The sequence below is a fragment of the Aegilops tauschii genome, chromosome 1, assembly GCF_002575655.3.
Source record: "Aegilops tauschii subsp. strangulata cultivar AL8/78 chromosome 1, Aet v6.0, whole genome shotgun sequence".
In the NCBI taxonomy this organism is placed as follows: Eukaryota; Viridiplantae; Streptophyta; class Magnoliopsida; order Poales; family Poaceae; genus Aegilops; species Aegilops tauschii.
In genome coordinates, this window is record NC_053035.3 from 235,362,872 (window position 1) to 235,372,027 (window position 9,156).

Below are 9,156 nucleotides of genomic sequence, written 5' to 3' on the forward strand. Positions count from 1 at the left end.
ACCTTGACGGATCGACCACGACGCCGACGGCATTACTCCAGCTCTGCACTGAAAATTTGGTAGGAAGAGACGGTGGCGCTGCTATTCCCGTCCTGGCCGACCTCTTCGCCGGCTCCTCTGATCCGCCGCCTCCACATCGACGCTCCGGTGTGCTCCCGTGCTTCTTCACCTCCGTTCTGAGAGGAGGAAAGGGATCGGGATAAGGCTTTTTTTTCTGGAGAGGGACCGGGATAAGGATAGCGGAAGGGATGTATCGGTGTGCTGTTTTTTGGAAGGGAACGACGTTTGCAGTTTGTCGGCTAGTGCGTGCGCTCGGAACATCCAGAGAGCGCAGCTGCGTTTCTAAGTATTTGGGTTTTTTATGTGCTCCACTTATTTTTAAGGGTAATGTTTATACCTGGCGCACCAACCGAACACTCGGCCGGTCTCGCGTGCGTCGTGGATCCTGTGCGATCCAGCTACCCTATGCTAAGCCACGTGTTCTGCCAGGGCTCACCCATCGCTGAAGTGTTTTTCTTATCCTCTCACGCGTATTACGGAAGTGGATCTTCTAGCATCCTCAAGGTATGTCACAAAGCTATAGTCGTGGATCCTGTGCGATCCAGCTACCCTATGCTAAGCCACGTGTTCTGCCAGGCCTCACCCACCGCTGAAGCGTTTTTCTTATCCTCTCACGCATATTACGGAAGTGGATCCTCTAACATCCTCAAGGGATGTCAAGAAGCTACAGTAAAATGCGTGTGTAAAGCGAAAAAGGGATGTCAGGGTTACTGTAGCAACTATTGTGCGGATTTACTGTAGCATGTACAAAAATAAATCAAAAATAATTTTATTGCACCATAATTTTGTTTGTATGTAATTTTTGTAAATGTATAAAGTAGATTTGTAATTTGTAAAATAATTATAATCATTTTAGGCTTAACCATATGGATGTGAAGAAGGGATGTCACGGTTACTGTAATTTTTTTATGTGCTCCACTTATTTTTAAGGGTAATGTTTATACCCGGCGCACTGACCGAACACTCGGCCGGTCTCGCGTGCGTCGTGGATCCTGTGCGATCTAGCTACCCTATGCTAAGCGACGTGTTCTGCTAGGGCTCACCCACCGCTGAAGCGTTTTTCTTATCCTCTCACGCGTATTACGGAAGTGGATCCTCTAACATCCTCAAGGGATGTCACGAAGCTACAATCGTGGATCCTGTGCGATCCAGCTACCCTATGCTAAGCCACGTGTTCTGCCAGGCCTCACCCACCGCTGAAGCGTTTTTCTTATCCTCTCATGCGTATTACGGAAGTGGATCCTCTAACATCCTCAAGGGATGTCACGAAGCTACAGTAAAATGCGTGTGTAAAGCTAAAAAGGGATGTCAGGGTTACTGTAGCAACTACTGTGCGGATTTACTGTAGCATGTACAAAAATAAATCAAAAAATAATTTTATTGCACCATAATTTTGTTTGTATGTAATTTTTGTAAATGTATACAGTAGATTTGTAATTTATAAAATAATTATAATCATTTTAGGCTTAACCATATGGATGTGAAGAAGGGATGTCATGGTTACTGTAATTTTTTTATGTGCTCCACTTATTTTTACGCGTAATGTTTATACCCAGCGCACCGACCGAACACTCGGCCAGTCTCGCGTGCGTCGTGGATCCTGTGTGATCCAGCTACCCTATGCTAAGCCACGTGTTCTGCCAGGGCTCACCCACCGCTGAAGCGTTTTTTCTTATCCTCTCACGCGTATTACGGAAGTGGATCCTCTAACATCCTCAAGGGATGTCACGAAGCTACAGTCGTGAATCCTGTGTGATCCAGCTACCCTATGCTAAGCCACGTGTTCTGCCAGGCCTCCCCCACCGCTGAAGCATTTTTCTTATCCTATCACGCGTATTACGGAGGTGGATCCTCTAACATCCTCAAGGGATGTCACAAAGCTACAGTAAAATGCGTGTGTAAAGCGAAAAAGGGATGTCAGGGTTACTGTAGCAACTATTGTGCGGATTTACTGTAGCATGTACAAAAATAAATAAAAAAATAATTTTATTGCACCATAATTTTGTTTGTATGTAATTTTTGTAAATGTATACAGTAGATTTGTAATTTGTAAAATAATTATAATCATTTTAGGCTTAACCATATGGATCTGAAGAAGGGATGTCACGGTTACTGTAGCTTACGTGACATCCCTTGAGGATGTTAGAGGATCCGGTTCCGCGTATTACCATCTATCACCACTCATTTTTCCCCAATCTATCTCTGTTGCCGCATCCCAGCCCCCAACTTCTCGCCGCTGTCGAGCCGAACAACGCTCCTCCTTTAATCCTACCCCAAATCAACAATGGCTTCTAGCTGAGAGGCAAGCCAGGGGTGAGGGCGTCATGCTTGGGAGGTCGAGCGGAGCTGGGGGGGGGCATTTTCGCATGCTCGACCCCAGCCGACGCCGATGCTCTTTTTTCACCAACGCCTGGTGGCCTGCCGCCCAAGGCGACTGCGGCCACGGCGTGCTGCGTCCGACGACGCCAAATGCTGGGACTGGCGGCATGAAATGCTTCAACCATCGTTTTTTGCAGATGCTGGAACAGACCTCATAGCGACTGGGCGACCGGCGAAGGAGACAGTGGTTTTTTCGGCTGGAACTAGATTGTTTTTGCTGGAAACAACTCCAAAATTTGCTTCCACCATGTCATGTTTTTGCTGGATCCAGCCAACTTTTTTGCTACCACCATCCTTGTTTGCTGGAACCAGTGCTCTTTTTTTCTTCCACCGTGTTCTGTTTTTGCTGGATCCAGCCAACTCTTTTGCTATCATCATCCTTTGTTTGTTGGAACCGGGCATCATCTTTGTTTCCACCGTGTTCTGTTTTTTCTGGATCCAATATTTTTGCTACCACCATCCGCGTCGAAGGCGTGGTTTTTGCTGCAATCGGCATTGATTTTTGCTGGATTTGTTGTTTGTTTTTGCTGGAACCAGCAATGTTGGGTGGCGAGATGCTCAGGTGAGGGTTTGCTGGGACCGGCGGCGGCTTTTTGCTTCGACCAACAGCGTTCTTTTGCTTGATCAAAAATTTTGTTTTGCTGCAACGGTCGTTAGAGGAGCTACATCTAAACGGCGGCGGGAGCGGAGCCAGCAATGGTGGAGCTGTGGCCAGCATAACTCTGCAGCACACCGGCGGAGTGGCGGGCATGCGGTGGGGGAGGGGGTGAAGGAAATATGCCCTAGAGGCAATAATAAAGTTATTATTTTATTTCCTTATATCATGATAAATGTTTATTATTCATGCTAGAATTGTATTAACCGGAAACTTGATACATGTGTGAATACATAGACAAACAGAGTGTCCCTAGTATGCCTCTACTTGACTAGCTCGTTAATCAAAGATGGTTAATTTTCCTAGCCATAGACATGTGTTGTCATTTGATGAACGGGATCACATCATTAGAGAATGATGTGATGGACAAGACCCATCCGTTAGCTTAGCACTATGATCGTTTAGTTTATTGCTATTGCTTTCTTCATGACTTATACATGTTCCTCTGACTATGAGATTATGCAACTCCCAAATACCGGAGGAACACCTTGTGTGCTATCAAACATCACAACGCAACTGGGTGATTATAAAGATGCTCTACAGGTGTCTCCGATGGTGTTTGTTGAGTTGGCATAGATCGAGATTAGGATTTGTCACTCCGAGTATCGGAGAGGTATCTCTGGGCCCTCTCGGTAATGATTATCACTATAAGCCTTGCAAGCAATGTGACTAATGAGTTAGTTGCGGGATGATGCATTACGGAATGAGTAAAGAGACTTGCCGGTAATGAGATTGAACTAGGTATGATGATACCGATGATCGAATCTCGGGCAAGTAACATACCGATGACAAAGGGAACAACGTATGTTGTTATGCGGTTTGACCGATAAAGATCTTCGTAGAATATGTAGGAGCCAATATAAGCATCCAGGTTCCGCTATTGGTTATTGACCGGAGATGTGTCTCAGTCATGTCTACATAGTTCTCGAACCCGTAGGGTCCGCACGCTTAACGTTCGATGACGATTTGTATTATGAGTTATGTGATTTGATGTACCGAAGTTTGTTTGGAGTCCCGGATGAGATCACGGACATGACGAGGAGTCTCGAAATGGTCGAGAGGTAAAGATTCATATAATGGAAGGTGCATTCAGACATCAGAATGGTTCCGAGTGATTCGGGCATTTTTCCGGAGTACCAGGAGGTTACCGGAACCCCCCGGGGAAAGATATGGGCCTTATGGGCCATAGGAGGGAGGCTAATCAGCCCACAAGGGGCTGGTGCGCCCCCACAAGGGAGGATGCCGAATTGGACTTGGGAAGGGGGCGCCACCCCCTTTCCTTCTCCTACTCCCTCTCCTTCCCCTTTTCCCCCTCCGGTAGAAGGAAAAAAGGGTGGGGCCGAATCCTACTCGGACTGGAGTCCTAGTAGGACTCCCCTCTCCCTGGCGCACCCCTTGTTGGACGGCCTCCTCCTCCCCTCCTTTATATACGGGGGCAGGGGCACCCCAAAGGCACAACAGACAATCTCTTAGCCATGTGCGGTGCCCCCCCTCCACAGTTCAACACCTCGGTCATATCGTTGTAGTGCTTAGGCGAAGCCCTGCGTCGGTAACTTCATCATCACCGCACCATGCCGTCATGCTGACGAAACTCTCCCTTGGCCTCAGCTGGATCAAGAGTTCGAGGGACGTCACCGAGCTGAACGTGTGCAGATCGCGGAGGTGCCGTGCGTTCGGCGGTACTGTTGGATGAAGCGGCCCAGACCAACATTACATGACCGCGTTCATGAGGCTGGTTCTACCGCCGTGCTTCGCACATAGGTGGCTAGTGGGTGGCTGTTTCTCCAACTTTAGTTGAATCGTGTATGACTACGCCCGGTCCTTGTTGAAGGTTAAAAAAGCACACTTGACGAAAAATCGTTGTGGTTTTGATGCGTAGGTGAGAATGGTTCTTGCTAAGCCCGTAGCAGCCACGTAAAATTTGCAACAACAAAGTAGAGGATGTCTAACTTGTTTTTGCAGGGCTTGTTGTGATGTGATATGGTCAAGACGTGATGATATATAAATTGTTGTATGAGATGATCATGTTTTGTAAAAGTTATCGGCAACTGGCAGGAGCCTTATGGTTGTCGCTTTATTGTATGAAATGAAATCGCCATGTAATTGCTTTACTTTGTCACTAAGCGGTAGCGATAGTCGTAGAAGCAATAGTTGGCGAGACGACAACGATGCTTCGATGGAGATCAAGGTGTCAAGCCGGTGACGATGGTGATCATGACTTTGCTTTGGAGATGGAGATCAAATGCACAAGATGATGATGGCCATATCATATCACTTATATTGATTGCATGTGATGTTTATCCTTTATGCATCTTATTTTTCTTAGTTCGACGGTAGCATTATAAGATGATCTCTCACTAAATTTCAAGGTACAAGTGTTCTCCCTGAGTATGCACCGTTGCGACAGTTCATCGTGCCGAGACACCATGTGAAGATCGGGTGTGATAAGCTCTACGTTCACATACAACGGGTGCAAGCTAGTTTTGCACACGCAGAATACTCGGGTTAAACTTGACGAGCCTAGCATATGCAGATATGGCCTCGGAACACTGAGATCAAAAGGTCGAGCGTGAATCATATAGTAGATATGATCAACATAGTGATGTTCACCATTGAAAACTACTCCATCTCACGTGATGATTGGACATGGTTTAGTTGATTTGGATCACGTGATCACTTAGATGTTTAGAGGGATGTCTATCTAAGTGGGAGTTCTTAAGTAATATGATTAATTAAACTTTAATTTATCATGAACTTAGTCCTGATAGTATTTGCATAACCATGTTGTAGATCAATAGCTCGCGATGTAGCTCCCCGTTTATTTTTGATATGTTCCTAGAGAAAAATAAGTTGAAAGATGATAGTATCAATGATGCGGACTTGGTCCGTGATCTGAGGATTATCCTCATTGCTGCATAGAAGAATTATGTCCTTGATGCACCGCTAGGTGACAGACCTATTGCAGGAGCAGATGCAGACGTTATGAACGTTTGACAAAGCTTGGTATGATGACTACTTGATAGTTTAGTGCACCATGCTTTACGGCTTAGAACCGGGACTTCAGAAACGTTTTGAACACCACGGAGCATATGAGATGTTCCAAGAGATGAAATTGATATTTCAGTCTCATGCCCATGTCGAGAGGTATGAGACCTCTGACAAATACTTTGCCTACAAGATGGAGGAGAATAGTTCAACGAGTGAGCATGTGCTCAGAATGTCTGAGTACTACAATCACTTGAATCAAGTGGGAGTTAATCTTCCCGATAAGATAGTGATTGACAGAGTTCTCTAGTCACTATCTCCAAGTTACTAGAACTTCGTGATGAACTATAATATGCAAGGGATAACAGAAACGATTCCCAAGCTCTTCGCGATGCTGAAAATCAAGAAAAAGCATCAAGTGTTGATGGTTTACAAGACCACTAGTTTCAAGATAAAGGGCAAGGGAAAGAAAGGGAAACTTCCAAAGGAATGACAAGAAAGTTGCCACTCCCATGAAGAAGCCCAAAGCTAGACCCAAGCCTGAAACTGAGTGCTTCTACTGCAAAGGAAATGGTCACTAGAAGTGGAACTGCCCTAGATACTTGGCGGATAGGAAGGATGGCAAAGTGAACAAAAGTATATTTGATATACATCTTATTGATGTGTACTTTACTAGTGTTTATAGCAACCCCTCGGTATTTGATACTGGTTCAGTTGCCAAGAGTAGTAACTCAAAACGGGAGTTGCAAAATAAACAGAGACTAGTTAAGGGCGAGGATATGATGTGTGTTGGAAGTGATTCCAAGGTTGATAAGATCACCATCGCACACTCCCTTTACCTTTGGGATTAGTGTTGAACCTAAAATAAATGTTATTTGGTGTTTGCGTTGAGCATGAATATGATTGGATCATGTTTATTGCAATACGGTTATTCATTTAAGTCAAAGAATGATTGTTGTTCTATTTACATGAATAAAACCTTCTATGGTCATACACTCAATATAAATGGTTTATTGAATCTCGATCGTAGTGATACACATATTCATAATATTGATGCCAAAAGATACAAAGTTAACAATGATAGTGCAACTTATTTATGGCACTGCCGTTTAGGTCATATTGGTATAAAGCGCATGAAGAAACTCCATGCTGATGGGCTTTTGGAATCACTTGATTATGAATCACTTGATGCTTGCGAACCATGCCTCATGGGCAAGATGACTAAAACTCCGTTCTCCGGAACAATGGAGCGAGCAAATGACTTATTGGAAATAATACATACTGATGTATGCGGTATGATGAGTATTGAGGCTCGCGGCGGGTATCGTTATTTTCTAACCTTCACAGATGATTTGAGCAGATATGGGTATATCTACTTGATGAAACACAAGTCTGAAACATTTGAAAAGTTCAAAGAATTTCAGAGTGAAGTAGAGAATCATCGTAACAAGAAAACAAAGTTTCTATGATCTGATCGCAGAGGTGAATATTTGAGTTACGAGTTTGGCCTTCAATTAAAAAAATGTGGAATAGTTTCACAAACTCATGCCACCTGGAACACCACAACATAATGGTGTGTCCGATCGTCATAACTGTACTTTATTGGATATAGTTCAATCTATGATGTCTCTTACCGATTTACCACTATCGTTTTGGGGTTATGCATTAGAGACAGCTACATTCACGTTAAATAGGGCACCATCTAAATCCGTTGAGACTACACCGTATGAACTATGGTTTGGCAAGAAACCTAAGCTGTCGTTTCTTAAAGTTTGGGGTTGCGATGCTTATGTGAAAAAGTTTCAACCTGATAAGCTTGAACCCAAATCGGAGAAGTGTGTCTTCATAGGATACCCAAAATGTTGGGTACACCTTCTATCACAGATCCGAAGGCAAGATCTTTGTTGCTAAGAATGGATCCTTTCTAGAGAAGGATTTTCTCTCGAAAGAAGTGAGTGGGAGGAAAGTAGAACTTGATGAGGTAATAGTACCTGCTCCCGAATTGGAAAGTAATTCATCACAGAAATCAGTTCCTGTGATTCCTACACCAGTTAGTGAGGAAGCTAATGATGATGATCATGAAACTTCAGATCAAGTTACTACCAAACCTTGTAGGTCAACCAGAGTAAGGTACCGCACCAGAGTGGTATGGTAATCCTGTTCTGGAGGTCATGTTACTTGACCATGACGAACCTACGAACTATGAGGAAGCGATGATGAGCCCAGATTCCGCAAAATGGATTGAGGCCATGAAATCTGAGATAGGATCCATGTATGAGAACAAAGTATGGACTTTGGTTGACTTGCCCAATGATCGGCAAGCCATAGAGAATAAAATGGATCGTCAAGAGGAAGACGGACGCTGATAGTAGTGTTACTATCTACAAAGCTCGAATTGTCGCATAAATGTTTTTGACAAGTTCAAGGTGTTGACTACAATGAGATTTTCTCACTTGTATCGATGCTTAAAAGTCTGTCCGAATCATGTTAGCAATTGCCACATTTTATGAAAATTGGCAAATGCATGTCAAACCTGCATTCCTTAATGGATTTCTTAAAGAAGAGTTGTATATGATGCAACCAGAAGGTTTTGTCGATCCTAAAGGTGCTAATAAAGTGTGCAAAGCTCCAGCGATCCATCTATGGACCGGCGCAAGCATCTCGGAGTTGGAATATACGCTTTGATGAGTTGATCAAAGCATATAGTTTTATACAGACTTGCCGTGAAGCCTGTATTTACAAGAGAGTGAGTGGGAGCACTACAACCTTTCTGATAAGTATATGTGAATGACATATTGTTGATCAGAAATGATGTAGAATTTTATGGAAAGCATAAAGGAGTGTTTGAAAGGAGTTTTTCAAAGAAAGACCTCGGTGAAGCTGCTTACATATTAAGCACCAAGATCTATAGAGATAGATCAAGACGCTTGATAAGTTGTTTCAATGAGTACATACATTGACAAGATTTTGAAGTAGTTCAAAATGGAACAGTCAAAGAAGGAGTTCTTGCCTGTGTTGCAAGGTGTGAAGTTGAGTAAGACTCAAAGCCCGACCACGGCAGAAGATAGAGAGAGAAT